The sequence below is a fragment of the Myotis yumanensis genome, unplaced genomic scaffold (genome assembly GCF_028538775.1).
Source record: "Myotis yumanensis isolate MYYU_CA2020_CCGP unplaced genomic scaffold, mMyoYum1.0.hap1 SCAF_14, whole genome shotgun sequence".
NCBI classification, from domain to species: domain Eukaryota; kingdom Metazoa; phylum Chordata; class Mammalia; order Chiroptera; family Vespertilionidae; genus Myotis; species Myotis yumanensis.
The window spans coordinates 25,530,227-25,550,708 of NW_027223765.1; the positions used below are offsets into that span (position 1 = coordinate 25,530,227).

The 20,482-nt window shown below is 44.5% G+C and overlaps 1 pseudogene; it reads right to left on the reverse strand.

Annotated features, from left to right (window-relative positions):
• Window positions 1-7,944: 7,944 nt before the first annotated feature.
• Window positions 7,945-9,411, reverse strand: LOC138992667 (M-phase inducer phosphatase 1 pseudogene; annotated as a pseudogene).
• Window positions 9,412-20,482: the final 11,071 nt, after the last annotated feature.

A 20,482-nucleotide genomic window follows, 5' to 3' on the forward strand; every position in this document is an offset into this window, starting at 1 on the left:
TTAATACACAGAATATAAATGTACTAAGTGATAGAAGCCAGATGCAACTTGTCACACACACACACACACACACACACATAATGAATTTTGTTATATAAAATTATATATAGGAGAAAATTTTAAACTTGTCTTTATTGTTGATGGCCCTCTTCTCCCCCGCCCGCCCCCCCCATTGATCCCCTCCACCCCATTCCCATCCCCACCCCAGGCCTTCACTATGCTATTGTCTGTGTCCATGGGTTACGCATATAAGCATAGATATATTTTCTTAATGATCATAAAAAATACCAGTGGTGCCTGGGATCTAAAGGGGAGGACTGCCTACAACAAGGCACAAAGGAATTTGGGAGGGGGAGGTAAACTATTCTATATCTTGATTATGGTGATAGTTACATGAGTGTTTGCATTTGTCAAAACTCCCCTAAAAAGAAGTAAATTAATTTTGGATCCACTAATGGGTATGACTTACCATTTGAAAAATGAAACTTTATTATTCAAATTATTTGTATTCAAATAATATCAAAGGATTTTCTGGAATCCAAATGATTGGTATAATAATCCAGTAGGCTGCCACATTATACATGATTACATTAAATATGGTGTGACTATTAAACATGAGACCTGGTACCCAATAATTCCAATCAGCACAGGCCTTCGGAAGTGTGTTTTCATCTTTACTGGTACTTATATTACAACTAATGCAGTATTTTAGTGAAAACCACATTCCTGTTTGGAAAGAACTTTCAGTTGCATTTTATCTAACTGAGCAACAGTCCAGTAAGGCAGATATTTTTATTATTCTTTTACAGTCAAGGAACTGAGATTTAGAGTCACTGAGCTAGTAAATACAAGATAGATTAAAATCCGCTTCTATCTGTGTCTACCCATTTCCCATTACATCACCAATGGCTTTAAGAGCACTGATCCATGGGCTCTTGACTTTTTATTCTAATTTCCTTGTTATTAGGACACCCAGGTACCAAAAAGACATATTTAATGCATCTTATTTGCTGTCAAAAAATAGAGTTTAGTTCTCCTGCTATCATTCCAACCCACAGATCCATACTTTATGGGCTCAGTAAGATCAAATGGAAGTCACCTAAAAATGCAGCTTTAAAAAAAGATGTCCTTTTCCATTTTCCTTCCTCCAAGAGCTGGATGCTCTTTCCTCAACAGATTTGGCTAGTTAATCAAAAAGAAGAAACCATCTGAAGAGGGGAATCTATGACCTCTTTGTCAACAGAAGTCAGATTATTCAATGCCAAGAAAGGCTATTTTTATTTTCATCTGATGGTCTGCAGATTTTTTAAAGGTCAGCACAGTGGAAGTAAAAAGGAAAAACTATTTAAGAACATCTCCCACAAATCTCTCTCCTCTTAATAGCCTCAAACTTGACCCTGTGTTATCATCAGCCAGTTACTTTGAGGAGTTGGAATGTGGTTATATAATGAGGATAAGGGACTGGCTCCATCCCTGGGGAGGTCACTGGAGTAGCTTTGACATGTTCTGAGCCACCTAAACCACCGTTGACAGCAGCAGTCACAATGTGCGTCCAGAAAGATATATCTCCTTAACTCATGCTGCTACTAGAAACACAAGCCAGTAGCTAAAGGAATTTAAGGCGTTTATTTACTTTATCCATCAAGCATGACTATGAGGACCAGATCTGGGGAGATAAGAATGGGTCACATTTAGTCAACAAATGCAGCTGCAGCAAAGGAAATCTTGCAAAAGCCTCTCATTGATTCTATGGTTCTGGGCAAACCCTTTTGTTCCTCTGAGCCTCAGTTTCTTCATCTAGAAAATGAGAATAGTCATTCCTTACCTCACCAAGTTATTATGAAGTTTAAATAGGACAAATATGAAAGAGCTGTGGGAACCATGAAAAGCAGTACAAGCATTTATGGTCATTCCATGCTTTATCAGAATCTACTTTTTGTTACAAAATCAATGTTTGTGCTCTATTTAATAAAGGTTTGAGTGCCTGCTCTGTGCCAGACAATGGGCTATGCATTGGAAATACAGGGGAAATATAATGAGATCCTGATCCTCAAAGACAATAGTCTGTGGCATGGGATAGAGAGTGTGGGGTGGGAGAGCAACAGGAAAGGGGGGTTAAGTAGAGTAAATGCTGTGATGTGGCACCCAGTTCCCCCTTTGGAGTCAAAGGACTTATTCTCCCAGATGCTGGATATACTGTCAGTCCCTTAAGGAATGCCTAGGCTGAAGAGTCACCTTGCCCAAGGCCATGTCCCTTTCTGGGGGGTTCATATCAAATAAAGTAAGCCTATAAGGACACAGTGCTCTTTCTCCAAACTGGGACACTTCTGAAAAAAGGGTCATACCTCCTCAGAATTGTCCATAGGGCTGGCTGACATTGGGGCTGTATCACAGCTCACCTCCTTCCTCTGACCAGTCCTGCTTGCTTCCCTTTCTTTCCACAAATATTGATCCCAGAGAGCTCCTCAATAAACTTCCTGCACACTGGCATCCTTCTCAGAGTCGACTTACTTCTGTGATCATGAATTATATGTGTCAACTTGGCTAGACTATGGTGCCCAGTGTTTGGTCAAACACCAACCTAAATGTTGCTATAAAAATACTTTTGATATGCTTAACATTTAAATCAGTAGACTTTGAGCAAAGCAGATTACCTTCCACAATTGGGCCTCATCCAATCAGTTGAAGGTCTTAAAAGGAAAGACAGATCTTCTAAGGAGGAAGGAATTCTGCTTCTAGACTGGCTTTGGCCTTAAGTTGCAATATCAACTCTTCCCTGGGAGAAAAGAAAGGAAAGAAAGAAAGGAAAGGAAGAAAGAAAGAGAGGAAGAGAAAAAGAGAGGAAGCAAGAGAGGGAGAGGAAGAGAGAGAGGGAGAAGAAAAGAAAAGAAAGAAAAGAAAGAAGAAAGAAAGAAAGAAAGAAAGAAAGAAAGAAAGAAAGAAAGAAAGAAAGAAAGAAAGAAAGGGAAGGAAGGAAGGAAGGAAGGAAGGAAGGAAGGAAGGAAGGAAGGAAGGAAAGAAGAGAGAGAGAGAAAGAAGGAAAGGAAGGAAGGAATAGAGAGAGAGAAAGAAAGAAAGAAAGAAAGGAAAGGAAAGGAAGGAAGAAGAGAGAGAGAGAGAGAGAGAGAGAGAGAGAGAGAGAGAGAAGTCCCAGCTAGCATGGCTCAGCGGTTGAGTGTCAACCTATGAACCTGGAGGTCAGTGCTTGATTTCTGATCAGGGCACATGCCTAGGTTGCGGGCCCAATCCCTGGTGTGGGGCATGCAGGAGGCAGCCGATCAATGATTCTCTCTCATCATTGATGTTTCTATCTCTCTCTCCCTCTCCATTCCTCTATGAAATCAATCCTATCTAATAATAGACAAACATGGTAATTGACTGTACCTTCGCTATGTTTCTCATTGGCTAATGAGTGTGATATGCAAATTAACCGCCAACAAAGATGGCGGCTAATTTGCATACTACAGGCAGGGCGGGACAGCGAGAGCCGCCAGCGCACCGCCATCCAGGGCAGCCCCAGAAGACCCAGAAGCCGGCCTGCCTCGCCGTGGGGGATGCGATTGTGTCCCCCGCGGCGATGCAGGCCGGGACCCAGAACACACAGCAGCCGGGTCTTTATTTATTTATTTATTTATTTATTTTAGATTGTGTAATTATTTATTACAAATAAACAGTGGTTTCACATCTGTCAAAAATGGGTCCTGTTTTTACATGTGTGTGCAGGTTCTGAATGTACAAGAAAGGGTCATGTGCTTAGTTCATCCATGCAAAGCTCACACGTACATCACTAAATACTTTAAAAATAGAACGATCTCTTTTTGAACCAATCTGTTTAGATTCAGGATTAATGAAACTAATGAAATCCAGTGATAGGAATTAGGAAGTGTGACACTGATGGTTCTGGGCATGTGAAGGGTGAGGGACAGAAGGGGGCACATGGTCTTCCCTTCAGTTCTGCTGGAGAGATGAGCTCCGAGGGCCCAAGCTGCTCCATGCCCAGAGGAGGTGGGTGTGATCAGTGGCTCTGTTTCAGAACTTCCTGCCAAGAAGAGACCCATAGGAACCTTTTTACTCCAGAAAACAGAAATAGCCAGTTCCCAATGGGCATGGGAAAACCAGTGTCCCCTCCTGTGCATGGAGTCCTGATGGGGTGACGGTGGAGGTGGGCAAGAGGAACAGTGCAGAGTTGTTAGGCAGCTGGAGTGGGAGTGGAAAGGCCAAGAAATGTCCACAGTACTGGCTGTGCCCATGGCCTGGGCTGCTCCTCCAGGCCCTGGCTGAGGGATTAGGGCTGATTCTCTCAGGAAGGGAATATTCCATGGGTGGAAGATTTACAGGCTCAGGGTGGGCCGTGTGTTAGTTTGGGGCAAATCCCTCAGCATTCCTGCTGCCAAGCCCTCAAAGGAATGAGGCAGAGGCACCCCTCACCCCCAAGACCCCTTCGTGGACATTTTAGCATCTACGTGATTTGTAACCCCTTCAGGGAGACTTTCTATCCTGCAGTCCCATCCCACCCCACTGTTGCTGTTTGTCTGCCAGCTGGGTCGAGCATCAAGGAGAAGGGGTGTTTATACTCACTGAAAGATCCTATTGGGAAACCAACCTGTTTACTGTACTGTTGTAAATATCATACCCTTTATATCCTGTATATTGTCTTCTTTTAAATAAAGTGAAATGTCTTAGAAAAAGAAAAAGGCAAGGCAGGGTGGGACCCAGAAGACCCAGAAACTGCTTGATATGGTAGTAACTCTATCAGTAAGCACTCTGAAAGTCAGTGGCATAAATGCACCAATTAAAGGACAGATTATAAGGGTGAATCAAAAACAAAACCCACTTTAAATATAAAGACACATATAGATTAAAAGTAAATGAATTAAACTGCAGCCTGTTTTGCTTAGTGGATAGAGCATTAGCCCGTGGACTGAAGGGTCCCAGGTTCGATTCCAGTCAAGGGCATGTACCTCAGTTGCTGGCTTGATTCCCCAGTCCCTATCAGAGTATGTGCAGGAGGCAACCAATCAATGTGTCTCTCCCTTTCTCTTCACTCTTTCTAAAATTCAATGGAAAAATATCCTTGGGTGAAGAGTAACAAAAAACAAAGTAAATGGATTAAGTAACATTGAAGAGATTATAAGAAAAATATATTTCAAATTTTGTTAGATGTATAATGGTTATGTTTAAATTATTAACACCTAAGAAATTGGGTGAAGGGTACATATAATATGTTGTAGTATTTTATAGTTTTTTTACATGTATGAGATTATTTCAAATTAAAATGTTAATAAAATATTAATTGAAATGTATCTGCATTACATGAAAAATCTCCTAATTGCTTCTAGCATAATTTATTAAATTGTGCTAAAATTTACAAGGGTTCAATTAAAAATATCTTAATTCTAAATGATATAATAGAAAATATATAATAGTGCAGTTATAAGCACTTATCTGAAAATTAGAGGCCTGGTGCACTTGTGCACTCAGGGTTTTGGGGGTCCCTCAGCCTGACCTGTGCCTTCTCACAGTCTGGGACCCCTTGGGGGACGACCACCTGCTGGCCTAAGCTGACAGTCAGACATCCCTCTGGCAGCCTGAGAGCCCTCGGGGGATGTCCACTTGCCAGCGGGGAGCAGGCTTAAGCTGCAGTCAGATATCCTTAGCGCTGCTGAGGAGGCAGGAGAGGCTCCCACCACCACTGCTATACTGGCAGCCATCAGCTTGGCTTGTGGTTGAGCAGAGCTCCCCCATGTGGGAGCACACTGACCACCAGAGGGCAGCTCCTGCATTGAGCGTCTGCCCCCTGGTGGTCAGTGTGTGTCATAGTGACCAGTCATTCCCAGTCTTTCGGCTGTTAGGGTCAGTTTGCATATTACCCTTTTACTATATAGGATAGAGGCCTGGTGCACGGGTGGGGGCCGGCTGGTTTGCCCTGAAGGGTGTCCTGGATCAGGGTGGGGGTCCCCACTGGGGTGCCTGGCCAGCCTGGGTGAGGGGCTGATGGCTGTTTGCAGCTGGCCACACCCCCTTCAGGGTGGGGGTCCCGCTTGGGTGCCTGGCCAGCCTGGGTGACGGGCTGATGGCTGTTTGCAGCTGGCCACACCCCCTTCAGGGTGGGGGTCCCCACTGGGGTGCCTGGCCAGTCTGGGTGAGGGGCTGAGGGCCCTTTTCAGGCTGGCCAGAAACTGAAGCTCCCAGCCTCTTCTTTTTTTCTTTTTATTCTGGGATTTCTTTACCTTCTATAACTGAAACATTGTTGCTTTCGGGCTCAGAGCCGGGCCGCGGCAGGCAGGGAACCTTGGCTTCCTCCATCACTGGAGCAAGCAAGCCTCCTGCTCACTTCAGCTGCGTGGCTGCCGGCCGCCATCTTTGTTGGCAGTTAATTTGCATATCGCCCTGATTAGTCAATGGGAAGCGTAGCGAAGGTACGGTTAATTACCCTTTTTGTCTTTTATTAGATAGAATAAAAATTTAAAGAAGTGAATTTAAAGAAGGGATTAGCCAAAGAAAATATGTGCACAACCCATGGACACAGACAACAGTACGGTGATGGCCAGAGAGAAGTGGGGGGCAAGAGCTGGGTAGAGGGGGCAAAAGGGGGGACATAGGGACAACCTATATAATAATAATGATAAAAGGGCAATATGCACATTGACTGAACGGCAGAATGACCGGTTGCTATGATGCGCACTGGCCATCAGGGGGCAGACGCTCAATGCAGGAGCTGTCCCCTGGTGGTCAGTGCACTTCCATATGGGGAGTGCCACTCAGCCAGAAGCTGGCTCATGGCTGGCCAGCACAGAGGTGGTGGCAGGAGCCTCTCCCACCTCTGTGGCAGCACTAAGTATGTCCAACTAACGGTTTAGACCCGATCCCTTGGGGGCCTAAGCCTTTAGTCGGACATCACCCAAGGGCTCCCTGGCTGCCAGAAGGATGTCTAACTGAAAGCTTAGGCCTGATCCCCCGGGAAGTGGGCCTAGGTCGACAGGTGGACATCCCCCAAGGGGTCCTGGACTATGAATGGGTGCAGGTCACGCTGAGGACCACCCCCCCCCCCCCCCCAGTACACAAAGATTTGTGCACCGGGCCTCTAGTAAAAATATATTTTAACAAAAAAGAGAAATAAAGAGGAAAGGAAAGGGAGATTTTGGAGGACCCTGACTGATACAAATTCCCTGAACTTAACTCCAATATCAGACATTTATGATATAGTAATAAATGATCTGAGTTGGCAGTGGAGACAGCTTCTTGGTCTGTTGGGGTCCAACCCCAGCAGGTCCAGGGGTTCCCAAAGGTGTGGACGGAGTCAGTGAAGAAGGAATGACACAGAGACAGCGTTCAGTTGATCAGCAGCCTAGCCAGGTTCTCTAGCCAGGTTCTGTCTTTATTGTCCTGTTACATCTGTACTTAAACCAGTTGATTTTAATCCTATCCATTCTATTCCAAAGGTTAGGGCGTTTTTCCCTGCAGCTGTGTCAAGCAGCTTCCGGCAAATTTTTTTTTTTTTTTTTTTTTTTTTTTTTTTAGCAGCTAAATAAGTCTCCAGGAGTTAAAAGTAACAATAAAGTGATTGATGAGGTTGAATAAATGAAGACATGGGTTATCCCTTCCCAGGCCATCTTTGGAGTTTGACCAGCAACACTTTCATGGTCTTACTTCTCTCCACTCCCCCTCCTCCCCTCCCTTCATGTGGGGTCAGGATCCCAGTAAGGCCCCAGCGGCTCCTCCAGCTATGGGGACCAAGAGGCAGAACCGGACTTGACGTGGTGCTCGGAACTGGGCCCGTGACAGCCTTGGGAGATGGTCCTGATGCAGGACGGGTGCTCGGGCTCCATCCTCGGGAATGTGGCCGGAAGGTGTACGGAGGAAGCCCCAGGCACCTCTCCAAATGCAGCCAAGAGGGGAGGGAATGGAGCAGGCGCCGGCCGCTGCTGTCCACCGGCCGCTGCCTCAGAGCTTCTTCAGGCGGCTGTACATCTTTCTCTTGCTCTTTTCCCCAGCCCAGGTCCGGCTCTTGGTACGAAACTTCTTCAAGTCTTCTTTAAAGTCCTCATGGCGCATGGGCCGGTAGCTGGGGGGCTCACAGTGAGGCTGGCAGTTGAGGAAGAACTCCTTGTATCCGCCCTTCAGGATGTACAGCTCAGGGTAGTGGAGGCTGGGGTACTCGTTGCTGAGCCGATCTCTCTCTCGCACGAAGCGGCACATGCGCGGGCCCCGCTCGGAGGAAAACTCGCAGTGGAACACCACGATGACGCGCTTGCCTTCGGCAGGGGAGATGGGCTTCTTGAACAGGAAGTCTTCCACCTCGCCCTCCATGTGCAGGTTCACCGCGCCCTTGATGTGGCCGCCCTCATATTCGTATGGGTACCGGCAGTCAATGATAACAAACTCTTCAATGAGGTTGGCAAACTTGCCATTCAAGACAGACGCCATGATTTCTGGAGAGATGTACTTTAGGTCCTGGTGCTGCCCAGCGACTGTGCGGAAGAGATAACCCTTGGAGAAGTCCCCTATGAGGTCTCCGGGGCCGTTATCCGGAATATTCTCGATGGTCCCCTTTGCGGGGGATACCAAGGCTGGAGACGGATGCAGAATCTCCCGGGGCTTCTTGGGACTGGCTGCCGCCCCGGGACTGGCCCTGAGCACGACCTTCCTCCGCTTCGTGCTTCCAGGTGGGGAGAGCTCTCGAGATCGGTCTGGTCTCTTCAACACTGAGCGCAGGGCGGGGCTGCCCGGGGAAGTGGAGTCAAACAGCTGGCACCGGTTGCCCACGTTTGCAGTTGTTCTCATGATAAGGGGAGACGTCCAGAGGCTTGCCATGCGGGAGGAGGTCTCCTCATCATTCCTCAGATTCTCTCCATCAAGAAGGTCCATGAAGCCATCATCTTCATCAGAAAAAGTGGCAGCCACGGGTGACTGGGGCATGAAGAGTGGAATGAAGCTCTCTGGCTCGCTGCTCTCTCTTTCGTCGGAGGAAAGGTTTTCCTTAGTCTCCTCCTGGCCCATCAGCTGAAAGACATCACGGTCCAGGGGATCGGAATGGCTCCTCTTCAGAGCTGGACTGCATCCCAAAAGCTTCGGAGGCAGAACATGTATTCTCCTCATGGGATTTTCAAGGTTTCCTTTACCGACCAAGGGCCCAGGAGAATCCAGACAGACGCCTGAATCTGTTGACTCGGAGGAGCCCATTCTCTGGAGACTGTTGTTGTTTGCCTCGGGCGGCTGCTCACCCACACTGCCCAGGCCCTGCAGCTGGTCCATGGTGGCCGTCAGGGTGGTGATGGGCGACAGGCCCTCGGAGGCCGGCTCTCCGCGGAAGTGTGCCTTCAGGACGGGCGGCGACGCGGGCAGGGGGCTGCAGGCGAAGAGCAGGCGGCGGCGGCGGCTTCGGCCTGGGGACTCAGGGCCCAGTTCCATGGCTGCGCCTGGCTGCCCCGGTGCCCGCGGCTCAAACACAAACACGACGGAGGACTCGGCGCAGAGGGGAGTCCGGCCCCAGCAGGCGCCACCCACAAGCGCAGGTGCTTCCCGCTGCTCACTGGCCACCTGAAGGTCAAATCCAAACAAACGCGGTGGGTCAGGGAGGGAGAGTGGCTGCAGCTGAGAGGCCCCAGCCCGGGCTTAACCTGTCCTCCTGTCCTACTCAGGCCCTCGACTGCGCGGACCCGCAGTGATCGGCTGGCGGCCTCCGCTCTCGTGGACTGTTCAGGCGCCAGATGTTGGGGTCCAACCCCAGCAGGTCCGGGGGTTCGGAAAAGTGTGGACAGAGTCAGCGAAGAAGGAATGACAGGCAGACAGCGTTCAGTTGATCAGCAGCCTAGCCAGGTTCTCCAGCCGGGTTCTGTGTGTTATTGTCCTGTTACATCTGTACTTATACCAGTTGATTTTAATCTTATCCATTCTATTCCAGAGGTTAGGGCCTTTCTTCTCTCCACCCCAAGGTTACTCTGTTGTTCTATTAAGCTACAAGGGAGTAACTGAAATTATGTAGCTTAAGCCTGATTGTGCGTAGTTAAAGTGATTAATGACTCGCCTGGCACTTAGTTAAGGGGTTTTATTCCCTCCCTAACTCCTGGGAAAAATCCCCACCTGGGAAACAACCTTTCTCAGAGAGGTGACCTTGGTTAAAACAGCGCTAAGAAGGGGAGCAAACATATTAAGAACAATATGCCATATACGCCAGGTCCCTTGAAACATGCTGTGCAGATGTTTCTTCCCTGCAGCGACTGTGTCAAGCAGCAAGGATGGACCGGCTTCCGGCATTGGTCATTAGACCTGTGCAACCACACAGGTACCACACACAGAAGACTCTAGGTCAGTGGTTCTCAACCTTCCTAATTCCACGACCCTTTAATACAGTTCCTCATGTTGTGGTGACCCCCAACCATAGAATTATTTTCGTTGCTACTTCATAACTGTAATTTTGCTACTGTTACGAATCGTAATATAAATATCTGATATGCAGGATGTATTTTCATTGTTACATGTTGAACATAATTAAAGCATAGTGATTAATCACAAAAACAATATGTAATTATATATGTGTTTTCCGATGGTCTTAGGCAACCCCTGTGTAAGGGTTGTTCAACCCCCAAAGGGGTCGCGACCCACAGGTTGAGAACCGCTGCTCTAGGTTATATGACCTGCTGTCACCATTTTGAAAGTCTTGGTACTCAAACTTGTCTTTTGTAAGTGCAGTTCAATCGAACAATGGAGCACATGTGTGAGCAAAAGGAGATACATGTAATATGCATGTTCACTGTTCCTTGCCACCCCATTCATCCTTAACATTTGAGATGTCCTGCAACCAACTAATCCCAGTGGACTCACAGTAGGTGGAAATTCAGTGAGACTCAGTAGAAGATAAGATTGCTACTTCTACAATTAAGTGAGTAGGGTGAAGGAAACCATTGACAGCCCTAAGAGGCCACAGTTAAAGTTCTGACCAAAACTTTCTTCAAACACAGAAAGAAGAGAGACAGTGACATTCGAACAAATACATATAACCAAGAAACACTATTATATTCTTTTTTATTCATATTACTTCCCTGTATAAGCCACTCACTTAGGCTTAAAATGATAAAGAAGGAAGAGAAATATCCAACAACACTTATTTCCTTTACTTTCAGTCCTTCCTTATTCATCAGTACCTTATTCATCAGTAAGCTGAAGGTAGAGAGTGTTGATAGGATGTTGTTCTTATTGAGAAATGAAATTTAAAATGTTCAGTTAGTTTTATGCATATTTTCCACTGTCTGGTAAGAATAAAATACACATGCGTATACAAACTATGAAACATGAATTCTGTATTTTTAGTGATCTACATACAAGATAAATGCTCTTATAAAACTGCATTGCACAATATATATATATATGACTAACATGTAAAGTGTCCCCACAGGAGTTCAACCAGGAGACCGGGAGTTCTATCACTCGCTATGATATGCAATGACCACCAGGGGGCGGTGCGGAAAGAAGAAAGGCCCTGGCCAGCAGCTGACAGCCAGGGAAGGGAGGCCCTGCCAGCAGCCAGAAGGCCCAGATTGGGCCTGATTTCTGGCCAGGCTTAGGGACCCTGCCTGTGTACAAATTTTGTGCACCGGGCCTCTAGTATAGAGATAAATGGTAAAATTCACATTCAATAACAATTTACAATATTAATTTTCTTTACTTAGAATGACATTAAATAGTAATCAAATAGACAAGTTAGGAGACAGAGCATGCAAGTAAAGAAAAAACTTTATATTGTAGTACCTTTAACAATACTTTTTCCCCCTACTTTTGAACAAGGGGCCCCACATTTTTATTTTCCACTATGTTTTGCAAATTATGTAACCAACTCTGATTAGCAACATGTCTTATGGAGTTTGAGGAAAACTTCACAAAAGTTGAGTCTTAAGAGACTGTTGGAAATAGGAAAAAGTGAGTTGAGGGAAATAGAAGATTTGAGGCAGAGGGAAAAGGATGTAGTCTAGTTTCACAGTCTAAAGAACACGGCTCCCACAGGAAATTAGAAGCTGTTTGGTTTATCTGGATCTTGAGTTAGGTCAGCATGGTTGAAGGCTCTGGCAAGAGATGAATCTGAACAAAACAAGACAGACCAGATCATGAGGGTGATGTACACTCAGCAGGTGTTGGGAAACCAATGGAGAGTTTTAAATGAGCGAGTTGCAAGAGAAGATACATATAGAAAGATCTTTAGTACCAGCTTTGATTCTCAGAGTCTCATGCTATGAGTCCTACATGGTCTATGACCATGGACTTTCCTTTCACTTAAATGTTACAATGCTAGTTATCAAGCAGAGCACCATACACCAGTTACCAATCGCAGGGCAGTGAGGTGGTGGGAGGGGGCACTTTAAACACCTCTTAGTACCAAAGTTACCAAAGAAAATACAACATAGTCAAGCACTACATGGAACAGAGCTTTACTTACATAAAGAAGAGACAGACAACACAGAGGGACATGGAGAGTATTATGCTGAGAGAAATAAGCCAGTCAGAGAAAGATAAGTATCAAATGATCTCACTCATATGTGGAATCTAATGAACAAAATACACTAACAAATAAAATAGATTCAGAGGCATGGAAGCATGGAACAGACTGATGACTCTCAGAGGGAATGGGGGAGGGGAGGTGGGAAGAGATTAACCAAAGAACTTATATGCAAATATGGACACAGACAGTAGTGTGGTGAAGGCCTGGGGAGGGAGTGAGAGTAGGCATCAATGAGGGGGAATAAAGGGGGACATCTGTAATACTTTCAACAACAAAGATAATAATCTATATATATATAAGGCTAATATGCAAAGTGTCCCCTTGGGAGTTCGACTGGGAGACCGGGAGCTCAATCGCTCATTGCGATGTGTGCTGACCACCACGGGGCAGCACAGAATGAAGGAAGGCCCTGGCCAGCAGTCAGAAAGCACTGATCGCCGGCCAGGCCTAGAGACCCTACCCATGTGCGAATTTCTTGTACTGGGCCTCTAGTAATAAATGAACTAAAAATAAATAAAAGACATTAAAAATTGTGCTACACATGCCAGGTCTTTCATAAACTGTATTTTAAAGGTATCACCTGTGAGATTCACCCATGGAGCCAGGTCTTTCAGCTTACAAGAGCCAATTATTAAATTTTCAGAAATTTTGCTAGCCAATTATTAAACATAGTCATTGTCAAATATTAAATATATAGTTTTACAATTAAATAAAAATAATAGAAACATGGGTGATAATTTTTTTAAAAAGAAGAGACATAGTAAGATAAGCTTTAATGGTTTCCCATGGCCAGCGGGTCTCTCCCAGCAGCTGACACAGGGCCGTTTGCCTATGTGCACCCTTTTCTGCCTCAGCAGAAGGTACCCTATTTCCTCCTCACCTCTGTGAGGATATAACAGTGGGTTTGGCCAGGTGTCATGCGACGTACACACTTTAAGCAGAGACAAGAGTACTCATTGTGCCTGAAACAGGGAAAGGTATTCCCACACAAGGTGATAAGCCCAGCATAGGTTGTGTGGGCTCTTTATCTCTTGGTAAGACACAAGGCACATTCTTGTGCAGCTGAATGGGAGATGAATGACTACTAGCATTTGAGTACCTTTCCCAAAACAATTTATCCTTCAAAGTCCAGATCAAATGCCATCTCATCCTTGACTCCTTCAGAATCATTCTAAACAGTGCAAAGGCAATTCACTGGAGAAAGGATAGTCTTGCTAACAAATAGTACCAGAATTACTGGGTAGGCAACAGATAAATTTTGATCCATACACAAAAATTAATTGAAATGGATCATAGACCTAAATATAAAACCTAAAATTAAAAATTCTAAAAGAAGACATAGGAGAAAATCTTTGTGATCTTGAATTAGGCAAAGATGTATTACATATGATAGTGAAAACATAATCCACAAATGAAACAATTAATAAATTTGACTTTACTAAAATTAAAGATGTTCGACCACTGTTAAGAGAATGAAAACACAAGCCACAGACTGGGAAAAATATTTGCAAAAGATATATCTGATAAAGGACTGATATACCCAGTATATAAAGTACTATACAAAATAAATAGCAAGAAAAGAAACAAACCAACTTTTTAAAAATGGGCAAGAGATTGGAATACCATACAATTTCAAGAAATTGTGTCAAATAAGCATATGAAAAGATGCTCAACATAATTATAACGTAAAATATAAAACTGAAAATAAAATCTCAATTACATACCACTACTTATCTTCTAGAATGGCTAAAACTTTAAAAATTGACCGTATAAAATGTTGGCAAGGATATGGAAGAACTGAAACTCTCATATACTTCAAGTGGGAATGTAAAATGCTACAACTACTTTGGAAGATAGTTTGGCAATTTTTAAAAAAATGTATTTTATTGATTTTTTTTACAGAGAGGAAGGGAGAGGGATAGAGAGTTAGAAATATCGATGAGAAAGAAACATTGATCAGCTGCCTCCTGCACAGCCCCTACTGGGGATGTGCCCGCAACCAAGGTACATGCCCTTGACAGGAATCAAACCCAGGATCCTTTAGTCCGCAGGCTGATGCTCTATCCACTGATCCAAACCAGTTAGGGCCAGTTTGGCAATTTCTTAGCAAGTTAAACACACACCTGATATATGACCCAGACATTCAACTCCAGGATTTACCCAAGAGAAGAGAAAGCATATGTCCCACAGAGACTTGTGCACAAGCAGCTTCATTGGTAGTAGCCAAAAGCTGGAAACCATGCAAATGTTCATCAACATGTGACTAAGCAAACTTTGCTATATTCCCACAATGGAATAATACTCATCAATAGAAAAGGAATGAACCACTGATACACGAAACAACATGGATGCATCTCAAAGTAATTATGCTAAGGGAAAGAAATCAGACCCTGAAAGGGGTGCATAATGCTTCCATTTATAAAAACCTCTAGAAAGTGTAAGCAAATTTATAGTGACAGAAAGCAGCTGGTGACTGCCTGCGACAGGGAGAAGGGACGTGGAGGGGAGGTCATGGGGAGATGCCACAGGGAGGAATAACAAGGAGGCATGAGAAAGCGTGGGAAGGTATAAAATATATTCATTGTCTTGATTGTGTTGATGGATTCACAATTGTGTGAGTGTGTGTGTGTGTGTGTGTGTGTGGGTGGGTGGGTGGGTGTGTGTGATGTCAAAACTTTCCAAATTGTACCCTTCAATTATATGAAAGTGATTTCGCATCAATTATACCTAATAAAGCTTTTTTAAAAAAATCTTTATTGTCTGGGGATTTGTTTCACTATTTTGTCCCCTTTTGTATGTGTTTAAAATGGTTTAGAATAAAAAGTTAAAAAGGAACACCTTTGGGTTTTTTTTTGTACAAAATAACAGAATCATACAACTAGAAGTGGCCTCAAGGCATCATGTCGATCCCCCTCCTCCACTGGGAAAGTCAACAAGTGCTTTTAATGCGCGTGCACGTTATAACCTACGTTGTGTTGCTAGAGTTCTCAGGAACATGCTGGGCTTGCACAGCCTTCCTTTGCCCCTAAAATGACCCTCATTCATTCCCCTCTAACCTACTCTTCCCTGCATCAGGACAATAGCCACACATCTGTCCTTGCTAGCAGTAAAGTTTCCCTGCGAGTCTGACTCCCCTGAGAACAAACAGAGGTGCAGAGAAAAGTGATGTGGAATGTGTATCTGGTTGCTCAGTTAGCTGCTGTCTTTCTCCCAAGTAGCTCTGGCTGACTTAAAGTCAGGCAGGGACTGAAGTGATAATCAGATCTGACTTTTCAACTCAGCTCCACTGTTAACTAATCTACATCACTGGGCAAGTCCCTTCCCCACCCGGCTCTCAGTTTCCTTCTGTACAGCAGGCAGGGCTTGGTCTCTAGACAATCTCCACGGTCTCTTCCAGGACTCATATTTACAACCCTTCTACTTCTCTCTTCTATACTCAGAATAATACACTGCAGGGGGAGACTCATCAAGGATTTTACAATCCGGGCATCGGGCTGTGACTGATGATAGTTGGAGGAGGCGTATTCTGAGATGGATGGGTCTCATCTGGGTTATAATGTCAAGTGCATTATATTGAAGTTAGAATAAGCAACTTGGTCAAGCACGGCTTGTTGAAAAGAGAAGAATCCCACTTGTACTGCTCATGCAAATGGGAAATTCCCTGGAAGCTGCAGGGATTTCTTAGAACTGAAATGGATAAAGCATATATAGAGGATGAGAGCAGGGACCATAAAATCATGAACAGTGTAACTGACCAGCCCAGCTCCTTCATTCCTGTGCTTTTGCACTTTCTGTCACCCAAATGACATCTCTCTCTCTCTCTCTCTCTCTCTCTTTCTCTCTCTCTCTCTCTCACACACACACACACACATCTACTCCGCCTACACAAAGGCCTTACTCCTGTCTTTCTGCAAAGCAGTCTCCTGTGCTTCAGTGGCATATGATGGGAAATGGCTCAAAGGCGCATCATGACCTCCCTCCCACTCCAACACCCAGCACCACCTAATTAGTCTCTCATTTGAAAGCCCAGATTCCCAGGAGGGCGCTCCCTAGGAGCCAGATTAGGTTGGCTGATTCCTTGGTAAAAACAGTTGTCTGTAGTTGGGGTGGGAGGTGGGTCATGTATAGAGAACTGCTCTCTGAGGCTAAGACAAGATGAGGCTCTTTTAAAAGGGAGCATGAGTGATTGGTATAGAGACGATCTCTGATAAGGTTTGGGAATCCAACTTAATGCCCAGAGAGCAAGTTTCTTTCCCAGATGACGTAAGAACGGAGTTCTTAACCTCTTAGACCTCTCTAGAAGTTCATAGATGAGGGGGTGAGTCCGCTAGTGGTGGCAGAGCAGGATCTGGGATTCTGGCTACTTGATTTCCAGTGCAAGGTGCTCCTTTAGAATGAGTTCTGCCAGAGGCTCTCCTTGAGTCCAAGATGATGATGGCGTAAGAGTCTAGTGCCAGGAAGGATGCTGGTTAGGAGACTTCCAGAGATGACCACAACATTATCCCTTATCCTACATGCCCTTCTTTCTCTGTACCTTGATAGTCCTCTGGTGAGTGGTCAATATCCCCTCTATTGAACCTTGGCAAATCTGTGTGGCTTCCTCAACCAATAGAGCATGAGTGATCTACGTAGCTTCTGAGACTAGATCAGGAAAATTCCTTTTGCATCCACGATGTTCTCTTGGCACACTTGCTCTCGGAACCGAGCCACCACATTGCAAGGTGAATAGAATGTAATGCAGTGGTTCTCAATCTTCCTAATGCTGCGACCCTTTAATACAGTTTCTCATGTGTGGTGACCCCAACCATAAAATTATTTTCGTTGCTACTTCATAACTGTAATGTTGCTACTGTTATGAATCGTAATGTAAATATCTGATATGCAGGATGTATTTTCATTGTTACAAATTGAACATAATTAAAGCACAGTGATTAATCACAAAAACAATATGTAATTATATGTGTGTTTTCCAATGGTCTTAGGCGACCCCTGTGAAAGGGTCGTTCGACCCTCAAAGGGGTTGCCACCCACAGGTTTAGAACCGCCGTTGTAATGGCATAGCTAAATCAAGCCCACAAATCAGGAAAGCCTTCCTGATCCATTTGTACTACTTGTGGTATCAGTAGACTTGCCTCCAAGCCCCTGCTCTCACCTCCCGCCACAACCCCTTCATTTGCCTCACCTCCTACCCCATCTCTGGAGCAGGAGATTAATTAATGAACAGTCAGTCACTCTGAATGATGCAGACCTTGTACACGTCTGAGCCATTTATTTTGAATGCTTCCCATCATATCTAACCTTGAAGCTTCCAAATACATGATAGATAGCTGGAAATGAGCTGTACCTGATTCTTCCTCTTATTTTCTGCTGGTATATTTAGAAAGCATTAGCAGGGGAAGAAATTACAGCTTCTTCGCACCTTGACTTACTTAGTCACTGGGAAGATGATTGACCTTCAAGCTGGAATTCCTGCAGAACTTCATATTTCCCCAGCTTGATTAGCACAGAGCTTATTGACTTCATAATCAAGAATAAAACACTTAAAGCTCCACTTGTTTTTTGGATGTTTTGCAGATTCCCTTTCCTGAACTTTGTTCAAACTCAAAGATACAATTATTGTTTGTTAAGATACAATAAGTATGTAAATAGTTTCCGAAGATGCTCACCAATATTTTCCTTAAGTTGTTTTGTTCTCTCCTTAAACCTGGGTTGGCCCTGTGACTGCTTTGACCGATGGGGAAAAATAATGCTTTCGGACTTCGTATCATTTAAAGTGGCCTAAAATGTGTGAATAAAAGGAACTTAGCCAGAGGATGGATATGGATTTAAAGGAATGAAAGAAATAGCTTTTTCAGGAATCTGGGACAGAGTGATTTTGAAAATGTTTGTTTCAATGCCTGTCTCCTTGACTAGAATATGACCTGTTAAGTGGAATTGGGCCACATTCACTTCTACTACCCCAATGTCTGGCACAGGACTTGAACCGTCATGACCACTAGATAAATATTTATTGAATGAATAAATAAATGAATGATGACCTTTCATATTCCTTACCATAAATCATAGCATTTTAGACCTCAAAGAAATCTAGATCATTGCTATTCAATGTAGTCTCTGAAGCAGCAACATCAATATCATGGGGAAGTTGTTAGAAATGAAGAATCTCAGACGCCACTCCAAAGATACTGAATCACAATCTTCACTCTAACAAGATTTCAAGATGAATCATAAGTACTTTAAAGTTTGAGTACATTTAAATGCACCAGCCTTGAGTAAACTCTTCTGTTGTCTAGTTAGGGAAGTCTGATAGATGCTCCAAGCCTTGGGTCAAGCCAAGCTGAAAGCACAGTCCCACCCACCCCCTGACATCACTGGGCTGGTGCTTCTTTACACCACACTCTCTTCTCAACAGAAAAGAAATGCATGATAAACAGTTTGTCTGAATTTAATATTTAGTGACTGTGCTGGGTTGAAGGAGGTAAGGTGGTTTTTAATGATACAATTCTGACATCAATTCTGATGTGTAGTAGTCCCCCCCCCCACCCCCACCCCAAGCAATTCTCAGACACCAGCTGGGTGTCCTACAATTCAACTCAATCCTGACATTATCCACCTGAAGGCAGGGCCAAATATCACAGGTGACGAGCTCAGCCCCACAAGACTGCCCCCATTTAGGATGCCAATCACAAGTTCAGGTTGTTACCTGTGCTTCTGATTAACCAGCCATAAGTCAGAAGTTCCCAGGATCCCCTCCTTCCGTTCAGTTAATTTGCTAGAGTGGCTCACAGAACTCAGGAAACTAATTAACTTATTATATTACTGGTTTATTACAAAGGATATTAAAGGATATGAATTAACAGGGAGATGAAAGGATGTATGATTGAACTCAATCTCTAGCCCCTCTCTCCTCCCAGGAGGTCAGGGGTAGACTGAAAACTCCAATTCTCTAACCCATTGGTTGAGCCCCAAAGCTTATCCTAATACACTTTACAAAAGTAACCTCGTTAACATAACAACAGACACTTTTATAGCTCTAATCACAGGAAATCCCAAGGTTTTTAAGAGCTCCTTGCCAGGAAAGAACAAAAACTAAATATGTATTTATTATAAATCACAATATCACAAATGCTATAACTAGTACATTAGATGCAAAAAACTCCCTTTTCTCACTGGCTGTCGAATGGTCTTTCATCATCCGGGACCTCCTCTCCAAGTCTGTTCCAGTTCCCATGTCTTACTATCATTGCACGAAGTCATCAGGACAGAATATGTTAAGGACAGCCCAGGAGTGTACTCCACAGGAGGAGAAACTAATCCTGACCCTGCTAAACATTCTCACAAAGGTCATCTCCATTAATCCATACATAGTATGTGCATGTCGCAGAGAGGGAAGACTAGCTCTGAGAAGGAAAGCAACTTGCTTAAGTCACTCTATTAAGACAGACTCTTTGGTTACAAAGTCTAAGATGGCCCGAGATCAACCCTCCTAGGCTGGCTAGAATGGGGAATAGTTAAGGGACGTCAGCAAATGATGCAGTGGGGGAAGAGGTCTACTAGCTTTAGGATGACAGTGTCTGCGCCTCTTTGAAAATACTGGCAGGAGTTATTGGAGAACTGCCCAATTCTAAGCCTCCTGGCTATCCTCCAGCCAAGTTCAGAGCCCTGAGACCCTGAAAGTCTGCTCTGAACTGGAGACTGCAGATAGCTCTTCCCCGCATGAAGATTTGGCTGCTCTTCACATCCACTCAGATGACAATACAAAGCAAGCATCACTGGTACTGTTTTAATAACCCAGTTATTAATTAACTGGAAAGGAGCAGGGGGAATCCCAAGTCGTATAGGCTTGCCAGACGCATGCCTAGTAAAGTCTGGGTGAAATAGGGAAAGTACTTACATGTCAGTCACACCTGGGAACAGGTCATTGGCCAGAATAGGCATGGCCGCTGCTAGCGTGGGAAGATTTGAGCTACCTGAGCTCCTAAACAAAAG